At 40.5% G+C, this 16,272-nt stretch overlaps 1 protein-coding gene across 1 annotated transcript in view; it reads right to left on the bottom strand.

The window, feature by feature from the left end:
• Window positions 1–8,383, bottom strand: part of LOC120022769 (transcriptional repressor p66-beta-like) — a 49,251-nt gene extending 40,868 nt beyond the window's left edge. The window contains exon 1 of the mRNA XM_038966763.1: window positions 8,288–8,383. The gene's annotated coding sequence lies outside the window, so the exon portion shown is untranslated. The remainder of the gene's footprint in view (window positions 1–8,287) is intronic.
• Window positions 8,384–16,272: the final 7,889 nt, after the last annotated feature.

Genomic DNA, 16,272 nt, shown 5'->3' with positions numbered 1-16,272 from the left:
CTGACACTCTTACGGGAGGGATGCTTCATCAAGAGGAGATAGCGTCAGCAGAGTCACTTGTCTCAACCCAAGAGTAATGGGTACGTACGTATACACTCACACACATACACAAAGGACAACACAAGATCCCACTATACAGGGCCAGGTGAAAATAGGTTACAGGAAGGAAGAGAGAAGGAAGCTACAAAGACAGAGCATATGAAAACATCTTGCTCGTTTCCGATGCCTTATGTGGGCTGACGCCACTAACTGTACGAACGAAATACATTTGAGGTCTGGCCACAGCGACACAAAGGTGCCCTATTGCAGAAGGTAAACCGTAGTTTTCTAATCATGGTGGGCTGACGCTGCCATAAAGGACACGGATGAGGAAATATCTCAATGGGTAGAATAGCAATCTGTTCCAGTGCATAAACATGTTCATATGAGAGAGGGAAGGAGAGGGCTGTGGGTGAAGACGACTAGGACATAGCCCTCGGGGACCCCCAACCATTGCAGATATTTGTTCCATTTCAACACACCGGATTCAACAAATCAAAGGCTGGACTGATTAGTTGAATCAAGTGGTGCTGGAATCAAACACATACGTTGAGAAACGATGTCCTGAAGGAGAGTCCAAGATGGACGCCATTGATAACAGCACAGTTATTGACAGAAAAACGGAGTGCAAGATTCTCCTTCACCTACTGACCGTAGTGTAGAGAACTAAGACAGCGAGAGCAAAGAAATTCAACTATAACTAGACTGAACTTGCGTTCAGTGTTTACCAACCAGTTCTGTTAACACTACTTTTCATCTCCGGCTGAATCGTAACAGCATAGACATCACTACTGATACAGTAAATGAAGGGGACAGTGTTTGGGTGACGATAAGGGATACATGACAGCCAGGACACGTCCCCCTGGGAACATGGGACACAGAGTTCAACACAGGGAAAAAAGGTCAAAAGAGCAAAGCCGTGACAGGATACACGTTCTACAAAAGGTCACAGGGTCAAAGTGGTGTGATGTGTGAATGGCATATTTTGGGGGAAAAAAACAACAAAAAAAAACATTGTGTTAGGTGACAATTAAATTCACTTCATTTAACAAGACGTGGCACAACATAAAACTGAAATCATTTTGTTTTTGTAGGGCGTAACAGTGATTTCCTGTCTAAGCAATTTTCAAAAGGACTTTTTTCAGATGTGAAATGTACACAGTGCAACAAAAGGAGAGCTACAGTAGTGTAGCACTGCAGCTGCACAATAAACCTTGAGAAAATCTGAGAAGTTACTGCCTGGTGGATCTGGGAAGTGCTATAAGAGGGGAACCATCTTTGCATTGACAGGTGGGAAGTGAGTTACTAATGTCAATCTATAGTGTCACTTCAGTCTGAGTCCAATACAGTAGTTCCTGCATACAAAACCTGCATACATATCACCACCTCTCTTCATCAAACCAAGTCTGAGGGAGTATTGGTACATAATGGTCTTCTCACCTAAATGGAGATGTTACAAGTCTATTAAGCAGTACTTTATACATGCCAATGTAAAAGTAGAATTTTCTTGTAGCCTTCTTCCCACTGTCAACTCATCTTCACTCGAGTGTCATGCAAATAATCAATGGACCAAGCACAGACACCACTTCTCTCTCAGTCCATCAGCCTTTCATTATCGTTCCTTTTACCAACTCATCCCCTTCATGCCAACCTCCCAGCCCACCTTTGCAGTCCATTCATTTGCATTTTAAGCTCATCTTAACAAAAAACATAATTAACCCAACAAGGAACACCCAGAAATGGGGATGTTGTGAAAGCCAACAGTGGCAAACTACTCATCCAGAACAAGGGTGCCAATTAGCCATCATGGTGCCCTACGTGTTTTAACCTTTTGGTCACTGACACAGAGGTCCAACACAACAGAACATGGTGGCAATAGGACCCCTGTGGACCTAAAATGTTCTTATGAAAGGAGTCATTTAAAAGGTCTCAGTTTCGTCTGATCAAACCAATTAAAGGCTATCCTGTTCACACTACTCATCTGAGCCAAGTCGTACTGGGCTGGCTTGGTTACGCATCCACCATCTTTGCTGGAACTATACTGGAAAACAAAATATATATTCCAGCACAGCAAGGTTCGGGTTGGCATGGTAGTGTGAAAGGGTATGAGTCAGCCGGGACCTGGTGATTCTTGGTGACCACAACTGCGTTTTGCTGCGTTTCCCGCTGTAGCTTAGAGTCGAAACGTTGGGGAGGCCCGCTAATTAAGAGTTGCAGGGAGCCATTCATCTGGGCTGTTTGTTTCTGCGTAGGGTTTAATAAGCCTTGCGTGAAGCCCAGTGAACACAGCCACCCCGATTCAGGTGTTAACAAGGATGCGACACCAAAACACACACACACTTAACACGCAAAACCAAGCATTCTTGAGACCCATTCACAAACCAATTACATCCCATGCTGCTAATTCATTAAATTGATACTCTTCTCAGTTTGCTGGTTAAGGTTGCTTTGCCCATTGAAAGAAGGGGCATTCCAAGGTGAGTGGTAAAAGGTACTTTCTTCTATGATGGACAACAAATAGGCCAATGTAATAAAATAAATGAAAAATGCTTTATTTATTTATTTAAACCTTTAACTAGGGAAGTCAGTTAAGAACAAATTCTTATTTACAATGACGGCCTACCGGGGAACAATAGGTTAACTGCCTTGTTCAGAGGCAGAACGACGGATTTTTACCTTGTCAGCTCGGGGATTCTATCCAGCAACCTTTCAGTTACTGGCCCAACGCTGTAACCACTAGGCTACCTGCTACCCCAAATACCGGTGTAATATCTGTGGGAAAGTCTAGCCAATTACCTTCCCCTCTCACCTACAGATTCAAAATGACGGATTTTGGTAAACCAATGAATATGTGTAAGCATGTAGAGCCTACAGCTGCTGGAAATTTCATTTAGTCTACCCATTTTTGATTCAGGACTTTCACTGAACAGAACCCACATTACAAGCAAGGATATCCCCCAATGCATGCCTCAACACTCCTCTTTGGGAATGCCTCTCACTAAAACTGAAGGCTTACTCATTGGCTTGGACCGGGACTGCTTTTAAATTACAATTATTTCAAGGAACAGCACAGGCTAAATAGGTTGAAACATAACACAAACTATACATGTAATTAACGGGACATCATTAGCTGGGCTGACCTTTCATGACCCGTAGAAAGGGAGAAAATGGCTAAAACCAACACTGCATTAGAGTGATCTTCTCAATACTCCATTTTCTGTACAAGCTGCAATGTCCACAATCGCAATGTGAATCAACTGCGATATCGTTTGCAAAACATTATTCCTGGGCATGTCAGAAACAAATTACAAGCCTGTGAAGAATTTTTTTCACACTCCCGTTGTACCCACGTTGCTATGCAAGATAAATCCCTTGTTTATAGTTACACTTTACATGCATTCATTACCATCACACATATCAATTAGCGCCACGTGCCAGCTACCGACAAGGCTTCTCCCCCTCAAAGGAGTTTCACTTGGGCGGATTCTTAAATAAACAAAATTTTCCTGATTAAGAGCTAATTATACAGATTTCTCTCCCCTCGAACAGAGAGCGTTTATCTCTTAATTTCAAATAAGTATGGACCACTAAATGAGCATAGATTTTAATGGGGTGCTAAGGATCCCTCTTCCCATGACTGAAAACACAAGGAAGGAGTTGTTGGACACAGCAGCTTTCAGAAATTACCACAGGCTGTGTTGGGTATGACAATCCTTTTGCACTGCAAATATTTTTGAGCTCAAAAACATAGGCCTAGTTTTGAATGCTGGACAATAACATAGCAACATAGTGGTACCAAAGCTGACTGACTCAACTGCAAATTTGACCTCCTTTAAGTAAAACATTAAAGGCTACGGTCTTAAAATGTACCCTACCCCCTCAAAATCATCTCTGATAAAAACTTAAGTGGGAAAGCTGCCGGACTATAGCTTCTCCAGACCAATAAGTCGTACACTCATGATATTTTTCAGAGCGCTTTCCTGTACACTCTGTCATAGGAAAGTCTGAGGTAATGGTGTTGTCATGACTCTGCTTTTGTATAGAACCAACAGGGAATGTGAACAGCTGGTGTCAAGGCACACATGCTTTATCTGTGAGAGAGAGAGCATCAGTCCCCTGCCCAACCCAGGGCCATTGAGTCAATCTGGACATGCCAACTCAGTGGTAGGGTCATCACACACACACACACACAGGTCTCTTGAAACACAAGCACGTGTCTGAATCAATGGGTGAGTGCAATCAACACCGTATTTTTTCCCCACACCATGAGAGACAAATCCCCTCCCTCTGAAGGTCATGAGATCAATATTAGGATATTCAACATTGAAGCTTCTCCAACACAACATGATCCTTTCATCAGAGGTCGTTGTGACTGCATCCTAAGCACATCAGTGGAGGGCACCTGGTTTATTGTTATTCAACCGCAGGTGCACTGGTCGTTTATTTAGAGGCTGTCACTTTGTTGTGTCTGGGACAAAGGGGGCGTTTAAAAGGGCAGCAGTCCGTTTTCAACCCTTTTTTCTTTTGACCAAGGTCAACAACCCTGAAGCACGGCCAAGACCACCTACATTGAGTGCTTTTGTGATCTTTCCCTCCAAAAATGATAAATGCCTACATAAAACTGCCCCGTTTGTCCGATATAGGCATAAAATCTCATTTATAAGCAATGTTAATTTGGAACAGATTTGTTCCCAGGAGAGGAAGCGGTTGCTTATCCTTAAAATTAGAATGATGCAGAACCTGATAGTTTTAGCGGATGATAAAAATTCAATCGGCAAGTTCTACTGAGCCAAGGGACTGGCTGTAGCCATAATCTGTGATCGATCTGAAATATTGCGTTGATGATACACATCTACAGAAACCGACCAGTGGAACATTTATCAAGGCAATAGCGTACCTTTCTTTGTGGAACTGAATCTGTCTCAATAGGAACTTTTCAGGGTTGAATCTTGGCACAATGTCGCATCAGAAATGCAGGAGGACGAGTAACAGAGGCCTCATGGGCTTTGCTACACCAGGCAGTCAGTAGCGATAAGGCACCATGGAAATTAAAGTGTGCACACTGTGTGAAATCCCTTCACGGGCAGTGCCAGTGTACTGGAGCACATCAATTGTGTTAAAGAACCGCAAAGAAATCAAATAAATAAATAACATTGTATGTCACATACTACCTAAACTGGGTAAAACCTCCTTGATGATGAACTATTGATGCTCTATATCAGGAATAGAATTCAAGAATATGCTACAGCCACCCCAAAAATACATTTGTTATGGATTCCTCTTCTACCCCATGTAGTTGAGCGTGATCAGGGCCACAGGTCTCTCCATACACATATGGGAAGGAGCGTATGGATGGTAGAGTGATACACATTAGAGTACATGGCCATGGATGGTCCATCATTGACAAAGCAGTGCCGTAACCATTCATTCATACTGCTAGACAGTGTTCAACACCAGGGAGTCCCATTCACAGACTGCAGACTTTCATTCATACAGAGAGATAGAGAGGTAGGTAGACACAGAGAGAGAGAGCTGAGCACTAGATTTTCCAGGGCTCAGAAAGTACTGTACTTTTGGATTACTTGGTAGAATATAGTGTCTGGTGGAAAAGCACAGGTTGAAATACTTCTCAAAGAGTATTGTAGGCCTATAAAGACAGGGAACATTAAATAAGCAAAAATACAATATTCAGACAAGCCCCATGATGAAGGATCCATGTTTAGACGTGTTTATCCTTAATTCCTGCATATCTTGGATTGGTATAGATACAGTAGGTTATGCATGTCTTAGTTCCATATATGATCTGAAAGACAATACTTCCTCTTGGCTTCAGAGTTTTAACTCCAAAAGGAACTTGTTCATTGCGCCCGAGTACCCCTGCGTCATTCTGAAGTTGAGATCCCAAAATAGAACAGATATAGGCATAGCCGCGGGAAGTAGTTTGGGGGTGGTGCAATTTTTTTTGCCCACGCTGAAGATGTCTATATCGGTCTGCTAACACAGGACTAGTAAAGGCCCAGTGCACTACTTTTGTGATTTTTTAAAAACTAGATGTATTTTAGTATTTACCAGCATTTGTAACTTGAGTCTTATAATTATCTGCACGAATCAGTTAATCTGATAATACTTGTGGAATATAAAAATACTTGCTTGATATATACATTTTCCAGTTTCTTTAAATACTTCGCAAATGCAACTTATTTCTATGTGAAAACTGAAATTATCTATTCATTCCTTTTCCATTTTAGTAGACACTCTTATCCAGAGCATCTTACACTAGTGAGTGCATACATTTTCGTACTGGTCCCCCGTGGGAATCGAACCCACAACCCTAGCGTTGCAAGTGCCATGCTACCAACTGAGCCACATCTCATTACAAACCACTTGATGTCTCAATTACTATATTGTGCATTGTTTTTCTTTATGGTGATGGAAAGTCTACAGGTACAAAACTAGATGACTAGCCTATTTACAATATAGTAATGTACATTAAGTGGTTTGTAAGGATGGTAAATTAATACTGCACAAAAAGTGGTTGTTTCCCATATTTAATTTGATGTGGTTGTTTTGTGTCTTTGCCCATAACTTTGCACCTTTTGATGTAAATGTTTGAGGACAGAGTTTGTTTGTTCTGGATCCCATTATAATGACAATCACAGAGAAAGGGACAGGGCAACCACTCTTACAATTACAACTACTGAATCCTGCAAGATACTGTTCTTAATTATACAACTACCTTTTTTGCCAAAGCAGAGAAAAACACTTACCCTGTGCTGGAGATGCTTCAAACGTGTATAATATATATAAAAGGCCCAGTGCACTATTTTTGTGAAAAATATGTTTTTTTCATTATTATTTTGTATGATTAATAACATTTTTTTTAAATCAATTCTGATTATTCAGGGGGGTGCTTAGCACCCCTAATTCCTGTGGCTATGGACATAGGCTTTATTTGGAACTTTTACGAATGGTCTCTCCTGTGTTCCAACTAGTCTTCGTCAATTCAGCAGACTTTTCCTTACATTGTTTTGTAAACTGAAGGCTATAGCCAGGCCTACATAGACACTGAGCTCCCGTTGTCAGATAACATTTTAGAAAGTAATTCAACGAGGGAAGGGTATAATATTTTAAATTGAATTCAATCCAAGTCTTTTGGCAATCCCATTGATAGGCTAATAAATGGGTTAAAACTATTCTCAGTGGGAACCAATGTATATATATTCCAACAGATGCCTGGCAAGAAAGTCTACACACGGACTCCCCAAAATGTTGCCAAAGCCGCATAAGGATCAGACAGTTAGGCTTGGCCCAGTTGGGTAGCCTCGACTCTACCCAGTCTGCCTATCTAAATAAACTAGGCGCTGTCTCACTATTGACTTGTCTGCCGCACCGAGAATAATAGCCGGCCCATATTAGCTATTGATCTGCGTTTCTTTCCTAAACTCATCTACTGCTGCTAATCAGTGGTTGCCCCTGCGTTAGAATTACATTTCAAGTCTTACTACATGTCATGCGTCGGGTAGCCATTTGAGTGCATATGGAACAACTTAAGAACGTCCTCACTTACGTATATGGCTGATAGATTTTCGGATAAAAAAAAAAAATATTGTACAGCCTCAGCTACAGTGCACCGTAGCCTCATCTACACAGCTCTGTGAAGCTACCACTTTAGTCTTGTGTCTACAACTACCACTACATTGGTCTTACACACGGATATGCTTCATACAAGGTGTTTTAAAGCGCAATATTTGTGTATATTTAGAGGATTTCACCGTGTGCACATGCTTTGCTTGTGTAGCCAGCCGGGCACACGCAGGGCTTTCTCCGCCAATCTGAGTTAACCCCCAGAGACGCAAAATTAAACAATGAAACGAATTTGTTGCCATTGCACGAATCTTTAATATTGCTCTCAACTTTTGTTTCTTTCACATGAGTCCTTTATGACAAAGCGCGACATGTATCCAAAAAATGCCTATCAAATGATCCCAGACCTTGATTAGTCACTTTGAACCAACCGTTGGTTGTTGGTCGCTTGCAAATCAGCTTGCATCAATATATGAACCATGTTATTGTATTGTCTGTCTTTGCAGCACCCCCCCCCCAAAAAAAATCGCCCCCCATAACCTTGGATGTGATTATTACTACCCAATGAGAGTTTACTCCATCCGAAAGAATCCAAATCCTGCCGCCGCAATTTCAAAAATTATATTCCATCTCAGCTAGGCCTTATCCATATCCTCGGACTCACCTGACTCGACTTTCCCCTCAGGTTCCACAAGCTCGGGGTTCTCTTTCAGATCCTGAAGCGCTGCAGTAGCTCCTCGCGACCAGTCCCCGGCACCGGCAGGCAACACAAAAGCGCTGATTGGGCCTCGGCTAGCGCTCATCCCCTTGGTCTCAGCCCAGACAGACGGGTTATTGGTCGCCGGCTATGTCGAAGGCGCGCCCCTATTATTAAGGTGTGTGTTGTTGTCTATGTCTGGAGGGGAGGGGACAAGAAGCAGTGAAATGATGGTAACTAAATGGGTTGTTATGCGCGCCGTGTCGGCAGCACAAGGCAAGCTTACTACATTGACAGATAGTGGACAGCCATATGAACTCCCTCTTCATTCGGCGATGGTCATCGACTGAATCTCAGAGGAACAATGCCGTTTCTAGGACTCATCTTGAACCTAGTATTTCTTCCCAAATGTTATTTCAATTATCTTGTTGTATCGCCTTTCTACCAAGAACACTAGATCAACCGCTTGATACGGCAGTAAATCATATGCGCAAAAGCGTAAATAAGATAACTCAATTTGGTGTTATATAATTGATCTATTTTCAAATTGTATATTTTTTACACAATTTAGGATTTGTATAAAAAATATAGGCTATATAGCCTATATACATATTCTACATATAGGGCTTGCACATACATATTCATACATGTGACCATGTAACATCAGTAGCCTATCATTTAGGCTACAATAGAAATACACTCAAAATAATCGATTATGAACAATAAAATGCCTTCCACTTGCTGACCTACTTAACCAACTATAACCCAATCGAATGTAAATGTTTCAATATGCATATTTGGAACTAAAATAGGATTGTTAAAACAGGGATTTGGCTCAGAAGTATTGTTGAACTCCACTTTAGGTCGTCCATACAAGGCAAGCAATATTGTTATTCATTAAAAAAATGTTTGCATTGGTTATGCATAGGCTATGTAAGCATTGTATAGCCTTAGCCTGTAATAACCTAAATTCTAGGACTTCAGTCATAGTTTATTGATGGCCGCCATGGCTGTGATAATAACCATTACCTCTACAGTAGGCTATAGCCATATTGCAGGGGAAAACGTGGAAAAAGCTCACGGTGCATGAGCAAGTTTTACTTAAAGCTTAGCCTGCTGTATGTATGGACAGCTCCATATGAACTCAGTGACCGAGTTCAGATTCCCCATCATTGCACATACATTTGAAGTCGGATGTTTACATACACCTTAGCCAAATACATTTAAACTCAGTTTTTCACAATTCCTGACATTTAATCCAAGTAAAAATTGCCTGTCTTAGGTCAGTTAGGATCACCACTTTATTTTAAGAATGTGAAATGTCAGAATTATAGAGAGAATGATTTATTTCAGCTTTTATTTCTTTCATCACATTCCCAGTGGGTCAGAAGTTTACATACACTCAATTAGTATTTGGTAGCATTGCCTTTAAATTGTTTAACTTGGGTCAAACGTTTTGGGTAGCTTTCCGCAAGCTTCCCACAATAAGTTGGGTGAATTTTGGCCCATTCCTCCTCACAGAGCTGGATTGTAGGCCTCCTAACTCACACACGCTTTTTCAGTTCTGACCACAAATTTTCTATCGGATTGAGGTCAGGGCTTTGTGATGGCCACTCCAATACCTTGACTTTGTTGTCCTTAAGCCATTTTGCCACAACTTTGGAAGTATGCTTGGGGTCATTGTCCATTTGGAAGACCCTTTTGCGACCAAGCTTTAACTTCCTGACTGATTTCTTGAGATGTTGCTTCAATATATCCACATACTTTTCCTTTCCTCATGATGCCATCTATTTTGTGAAGTGCACCAGTCCCTCCTGCAGCAAAGCACCCCCACAACATGATGCAGCCACCTCCATGCTTCATGGTTGGGATGGTGTTCTTCGGCTTGCAAGCTTCCCCCTTTTTGCTCCAAACATAACGATGGTCATTATGGCCAAACAGTTCTATTTTTGTTTCATCAGACCAGAGGACATTTCTCCAAAAATACAATCTTTGTCCCCATGTGCAGTTGCAAACCGTAGTCTGGCTTTTTTATGGCGGTTTTGGAGCAGTGGCTTCTTCCTTGCTGAGCGGCCTCTCAGGTTATGTCGATACAGGACTTGTTTTACTGTGGATATAGACACTTTTGTACCTGTTTCCTCCAGCATCTTCACAAGGTCCTTTGCTGTTGTTCTGGGATTGATTTGCACTTTTCGCACCAAAGTACGTTCATCTCTAGGAGACAGAATGCATCTCCTTCCTGAGCGGTATGACGGCTGTGTGGTCCCATGGTGTTTATACTTGCGTACTATTGTTTGTACAGATGAACGTGGTACCTTCAGGCATTTGTACATTTCTCCCAAGGATGAACCCAACTTGAGGTCTACAACTTTTTTCTGAGGTCTTGGTTGATTTCTTTTGATTTTCCCATGATGTCAATCAAAGAGGCACTGAGTTTGAAAGTAGGCCTTGAAATACATCCACAGGTACACCTCCGATTGACTCAAATGATGTCAATTAGCCTATCAGAAGCTTCTAATGCCATGACATAATTTTCTGGAATTTTCCAAGCTGTTTAAAGGCACAGTTAACTTAGTGTATGTAAACTTCTGACCCACTGGAATTGTGATACAGTGAATTATAAGTGAAATAATCGGTCTGTAAACAATTGTTGGAAAAATTACTTGTGTCATGCACAAAGTAGATGTCCTAACTGACTTGCCAAAACTATAGTTTGGTAACAAGAAGTTTGTGGAGTGGTTGAAAAACGAGTTTTAATGACTCCAACCTAAGTGTATGTAAACTTCTGACTTCAACTGTATATTCTGTCAAATGCTACATTTTATTATGACATTGTATATTATTGTAATGGCTAAAAATAAGCAGCCATCTAATCAAAACCACTATCCTGTCTTCAAGTGTCAAAATGTGTGTTAAAAACTTCTTGTCAATACGGGGGCGCTGTTTTCACTTTGGAAAAAATCGTGCCCAAATGAAACGGCCTCGTACTCTGTTCTAGATCATACAATATGCATATTATTATTACTATTGGATAGAAAACACTCTCAAGTTTCTAAAACTGTTTGAATTATATCTGTGAGTAAAACAGAACTCATTTGGCAGCAAACTTCCATACAGGAAGTGAAAAATCTGAAAACGAGGCTCTGTTTCAGGGCCTGCCTATTCAACTGGCTTTTATTTATCGATATGCATGCACTTCATACGCCTTCCACTAGATGTCAACAGGCAGTGGAAGGTGGAATGGGGTGTCTAGCTTGATCTAAGGCTGAACAAGAGCTTTTGGAGTGACAGGTCCGGTATTTCTTTGTCTTCGACGGCGCGCGAGGGACCTCGACATTGTCTTCTGAAAAGCGTTCGGTATACACGGCGAATATCTCCGGCTCTGATTTTATTTGATACATATGATAATAACATCATAAAGTAGGTTTTTTCAACCGAGTTTTATCAGTTTATTCAACGTTTATTGGGACTTTTGGAGTTTTCCGTTCTTTGCGCCAAGAGAGGATGGGAATGTTAGCAACCTTGGCTAGCATTGTGGCGCGAATTCGACAGAAGAAATGGACATTCTAAAACCAAACAAAGATTTATTCTGGAAATAGGACTCCTTGTACAACATTCTGATGGAAGCTCAGCAAAAGTAAGACAACATTTATGATTTTATTTCATATTTCTGTGTAATATGTTGATGTCTATTCTCCGCCGTGTTGGTGAGCACTGTTATTTTTTTAAATCCAACACAGCGGTTGCATTAAGAACCAGTGTATCTTTCATTTGCCATACAACAAGTATTTTTATGTAAAGTTTATGATGAGTTCTTTGGTCAGATTAGGTGAGTGTCCAAAATATCTCCGGACATTCTGGGGAAATGTTGCTACGTATTCACAATGTATAACCACGATTTGCAGCTCTACATATGCACATTTTCGAACAAAACATAAATGTATTGTATAACATGATGTTATAAGACTGTCATCTGATGAAGTTGTCCAAAGGTTAGTGATTAATTTTATATATATTGCTGGTTTTTGCAAAAGCTACCTTTGCGGTGAATAAATGTGTTTGTGTGTTTGGCTATTGTGGTAAGCTAATATAATTCTATATTGTGTTTTCGCTGTAAAACACTTAAAAAAAAATCGGAAATATTGGCTGGATTCACAAGATGTTTATCTTTCATTTGCTGTACACCATGTATTTTTCATAAATGTTTTATGATGAGTATTTATGTATTTCACGTTGCTCTCTAATTATTCTGGCTGCTTTGGTGCTATTTTTTATGGTGGCTGCAATGTAAAACTATGATTTATACCTCAAATATGCACATTTTCGAACAAAACATAAATGTATTGTATAACATGTTATAAGACTGTCATCTGATGAAGTTGTTTCTTGGTTAGTGACTAATTTTATCTCTATTTTGTCGGTTTTGTGAAAGCTACCTATGCGGTGGAAACATGGTGAAAATATGCGGTTGTGTGTTTGGCTATTGTGGTTAGCTAATAGAAATACATATTGTGTTTTCGCTGTAAAACATTTAAAAAATCGGAAATGATGGCTGGATTCACAAGATGTTTATCTTTCATTTGCTGTATTGGACTTGTGATTTCATGAAAATTATATTATATGATATCCCTGTCCCGTTAGGCTAGGCTATGCTAGTCAGCTTTTTTGATGAGGAGGATCCCGGATCCGGGAGGGTGATGAAGTAGATTAACAGCTGGAGCTTGGCGTTTCTTTCGGGCAAGTTAATGGTTAATTGGAGTAATGTTTATGTTGGACAAATATACCCATACATTTTTACATGCATGTGCAGGCACAGCGTGTAACGGCAGTCTAAGTCGTCCTCCTCCTCAGACGAGGAGAGGCGAGAAGGATCAGAGGACCAATACGCAGCGTGGTAATTTTCCATAATGAATTTAATCAAAACAAAACAATACACTATACAAAATAACAAATGAACATACCGTCACAGTCCTAGCTGGTGCAGAACACAAACACAGAGACAGGAAACAACCACCCACAATCCCCAACACAAAACAAGCCACCTATATATGATTCTCAATCAGGGACAACGATTGACAGCTGTCTCTGATTGAGAACCATATCAGGCTGAACATAGAAACAGACGAACTAGACACACAACATAGAATTCCCACCCAGCTCACGTCCTGACCAACACTAAACAAGCAAAACACATAAGAACTCTGGTCAGGACGTTACACAGCGTTGCAAAGTGAGGGTATATTACTTGGAACTTTCGAAGTTTACCAGTAAACTACCAGAATTTTGCTATCTTTGCTATCACAAGACATCTAGTGGCCCTTTTTGGGTACTTCAGATTGTTACAGGTGTGTAATTATCTCGGGCCCTCTCTCTGGTCTTATCACATGTAAAATATATGAAGTAATGAAATAATATTATTTTTAAATAAACAATTGAATGACAAAGCTGTAAAATATTATCCTAAATATAAACCATCAACTTAGTAAATACCATTGCTGTTTAATATGAGGGTTTCAGCATTAAATATCCTTTATCATTTTTTACAAACTTTTATTTATTTTATTATGTCAATATGTATTTGTTGTCAATGTTTTAGCGTCCAACTGGTGGCAGTTGCGATAAAGTCAATAGTTGGATGAGTTGCAGAGGTAATTTAAAATAATGCAATTATAATAATGCAACAGCCTCCAGTATTTATGCTGCAGTAGTTTATGTGTCGGGGGGCTAGGGTCAGTCTGTTATATCTGGAGTATTTCTCCTGTCTTATCCGGTGTCCTGTGTGAATTTAAGTATGCTCTCTCTAATTCTTTCTTTCTTTCTCTCTCTCGGAGGACCTGAGCCCTAGGACCATGCCTCAGGACTACCTGGCATGAAGACTCCTTGCTGTCCCCAGTCCACCTGGCCGTGATGCTGCTCCAGTTTCAACTGTTCTGCCTGTGGCTATGGAACCCTGACCTGTTCACCAGACATGCTACCTGTCCCAGACCTGCTGTTTTCAACTGTCTAGAGACAGCAGGAGCGGTAGAAATACTCTCAATGATTGGCTATGAAAAGCCAACTGACATTTACTCCTGAGGTGCTGACTTGTTGCACCCTCGACAACTACTGTGATTATTATTATTTGACCATGCTGGTCATTTATGAACATTTTAACATCTTGGCCATGTTCTGTTATAATCTCCACCCGGCACAGCCAGAAGAGGACTGGCCTCCCCTTATAGCCTGGTTCCTCTCTAGGTTTCTTCCTAGATTTTGGATTTCCTAGATCTTTCTAGGGAGTTCTTCCTAGCCACCGTGCTTCTACACCTGCATTGCTTGCTGTTTGGGGTTTTAGGCTGGTTTTCTGTACAGCACTTTGATATATCAGCTGATGTAAGAAGGGCTATATAAATAAATTGGATTTGATTTGATTTTTCATTAATTAGGCTATTATCTCTTGAAATTCGTGGACAATATGGACACAGATATAAAAATTGAATACTCCATATGAATACATTTTATAAAAGTTATTAGTATAAATTACCAACGTGACGATAGATTGCCATACATTTTCTATTAATTACCAATATTACTGAAGATTCTGGTAAACTTTGGTATATTACCCGTAGCTCTGAAACCCTGAAACCCTTGCAGGCGTGCAGAGCCGCAGTTTTCTTGATATGAATCGCAATTGTGTTGATCTTCACTGTTAAAAATCATTACGTTTGGCAACAGCGGTAACTGAGCCCTCTATGACACGCAAAGGAACCCTCGCTTGGCACTTGGCCAACACATGTAGCTATAAGGTCATGATACTATATGTACAATAGGCCTATCAGGCGATTGTATAAAATCACAAAGACTATGCTACTCATGTAAGTGATGCAAATTTTAGGCTTTACCATCTGTAAATTATGGGTTTCACATCATATTTTTGTTATTTACCATAAACGTTATATTACACTGTATATAATTAATTATTCACGATTAAAATTAAACTGGGTCACGTTGGTCTTATAACCCGAGCTGGCTTAGCCATGTCATGTAAAATAGAATGTCACGTTATCAACCACTGATATAATCATGATGGCAAGGCCACAGGGTCAGCATTTAAAATCTTGAAGTCATCTTATCCTGCTTTTCGATTAACCCCAGGAAGAGTAGCCAAGAAAACCTGGTTAGGGAGCTTTGTTCACTAACTGACGTTACTCAATGGGATGAGGTAATGCCTCCAAAACAAGCAGACTCTTGCTCAGGGTCCTTCAGTCTCTATGTACAGTATTGTACAGTGAAAATAGGAGCTTTGTCACCCTTTATGGGCAGAATATGATGACTGCGGACATTTTTTCATTTTTAGAATGTGTGTGTTTGTGTGTCTGTGTGCATGTGTATGGCGTGTGTGTGTTTGTGTGTTTCTAATTAACCCCTGCCATCAACGTATTGCTTGATACTGAGAGCGGACTCCAAATATGAGAAATGCATCTGTCACTCAGTGAGAAGCAAGTTTTTTTGCTGTTGCTGATGTCGATTACTTCTCTCTTTTTGGACTCTCTCATCACCAAAGAATTATGAATCATAAAATTAAGATTACAGGGAAAATCTTCACAGAATATAAACACATTACTTCTCTGCAGTTTGTCAGGGTCAAGTGAACCTTGATAGGGGTCAGTTCCCGGTTATGTCCCCTACTCTAAATTCAGAGAAAACGCTTCCCTTGTTTTCATTATCCAAATTCCCTAGCCACCTGGTCATCTTTCTAACTGCAGTACTGTACTGTACGTTTCAAACACATCCAGAACCTTTCCCAGAAGTGACCTACCACTGCTGCCCAAAAATAACCCACAAACACAGGAAGTCAACCTGTTTTCGGTAGCCTGCTTTGTCTTCTAGAGTAAAGCGCTAATTATGCGCAAGGCAGTGGGTTTGCAATGGTAGGTACTATTACGTACTAGTAGGAACGGAATGCGACATAG

This window comes from Salvelinus namaycush, chromosome 27 (assembly GCF_016432855.1).
Source record: "Salvelinus namaycush isolate Seneca chromosome 27, SaNama_1.0, whole genome shotgun sequence".
In the NCBI taxonomy this organism is placed as follows: domain Eukaryota; kingdom Metazoa; phylum Chordata; class Actinopteri; order Salmoniformes; family Salmonidae; genus Salvelinus; species Salvelinus namaycush.
This window is presented reverse-complemented; position numbering and strand designations above follow the sequence as displayed.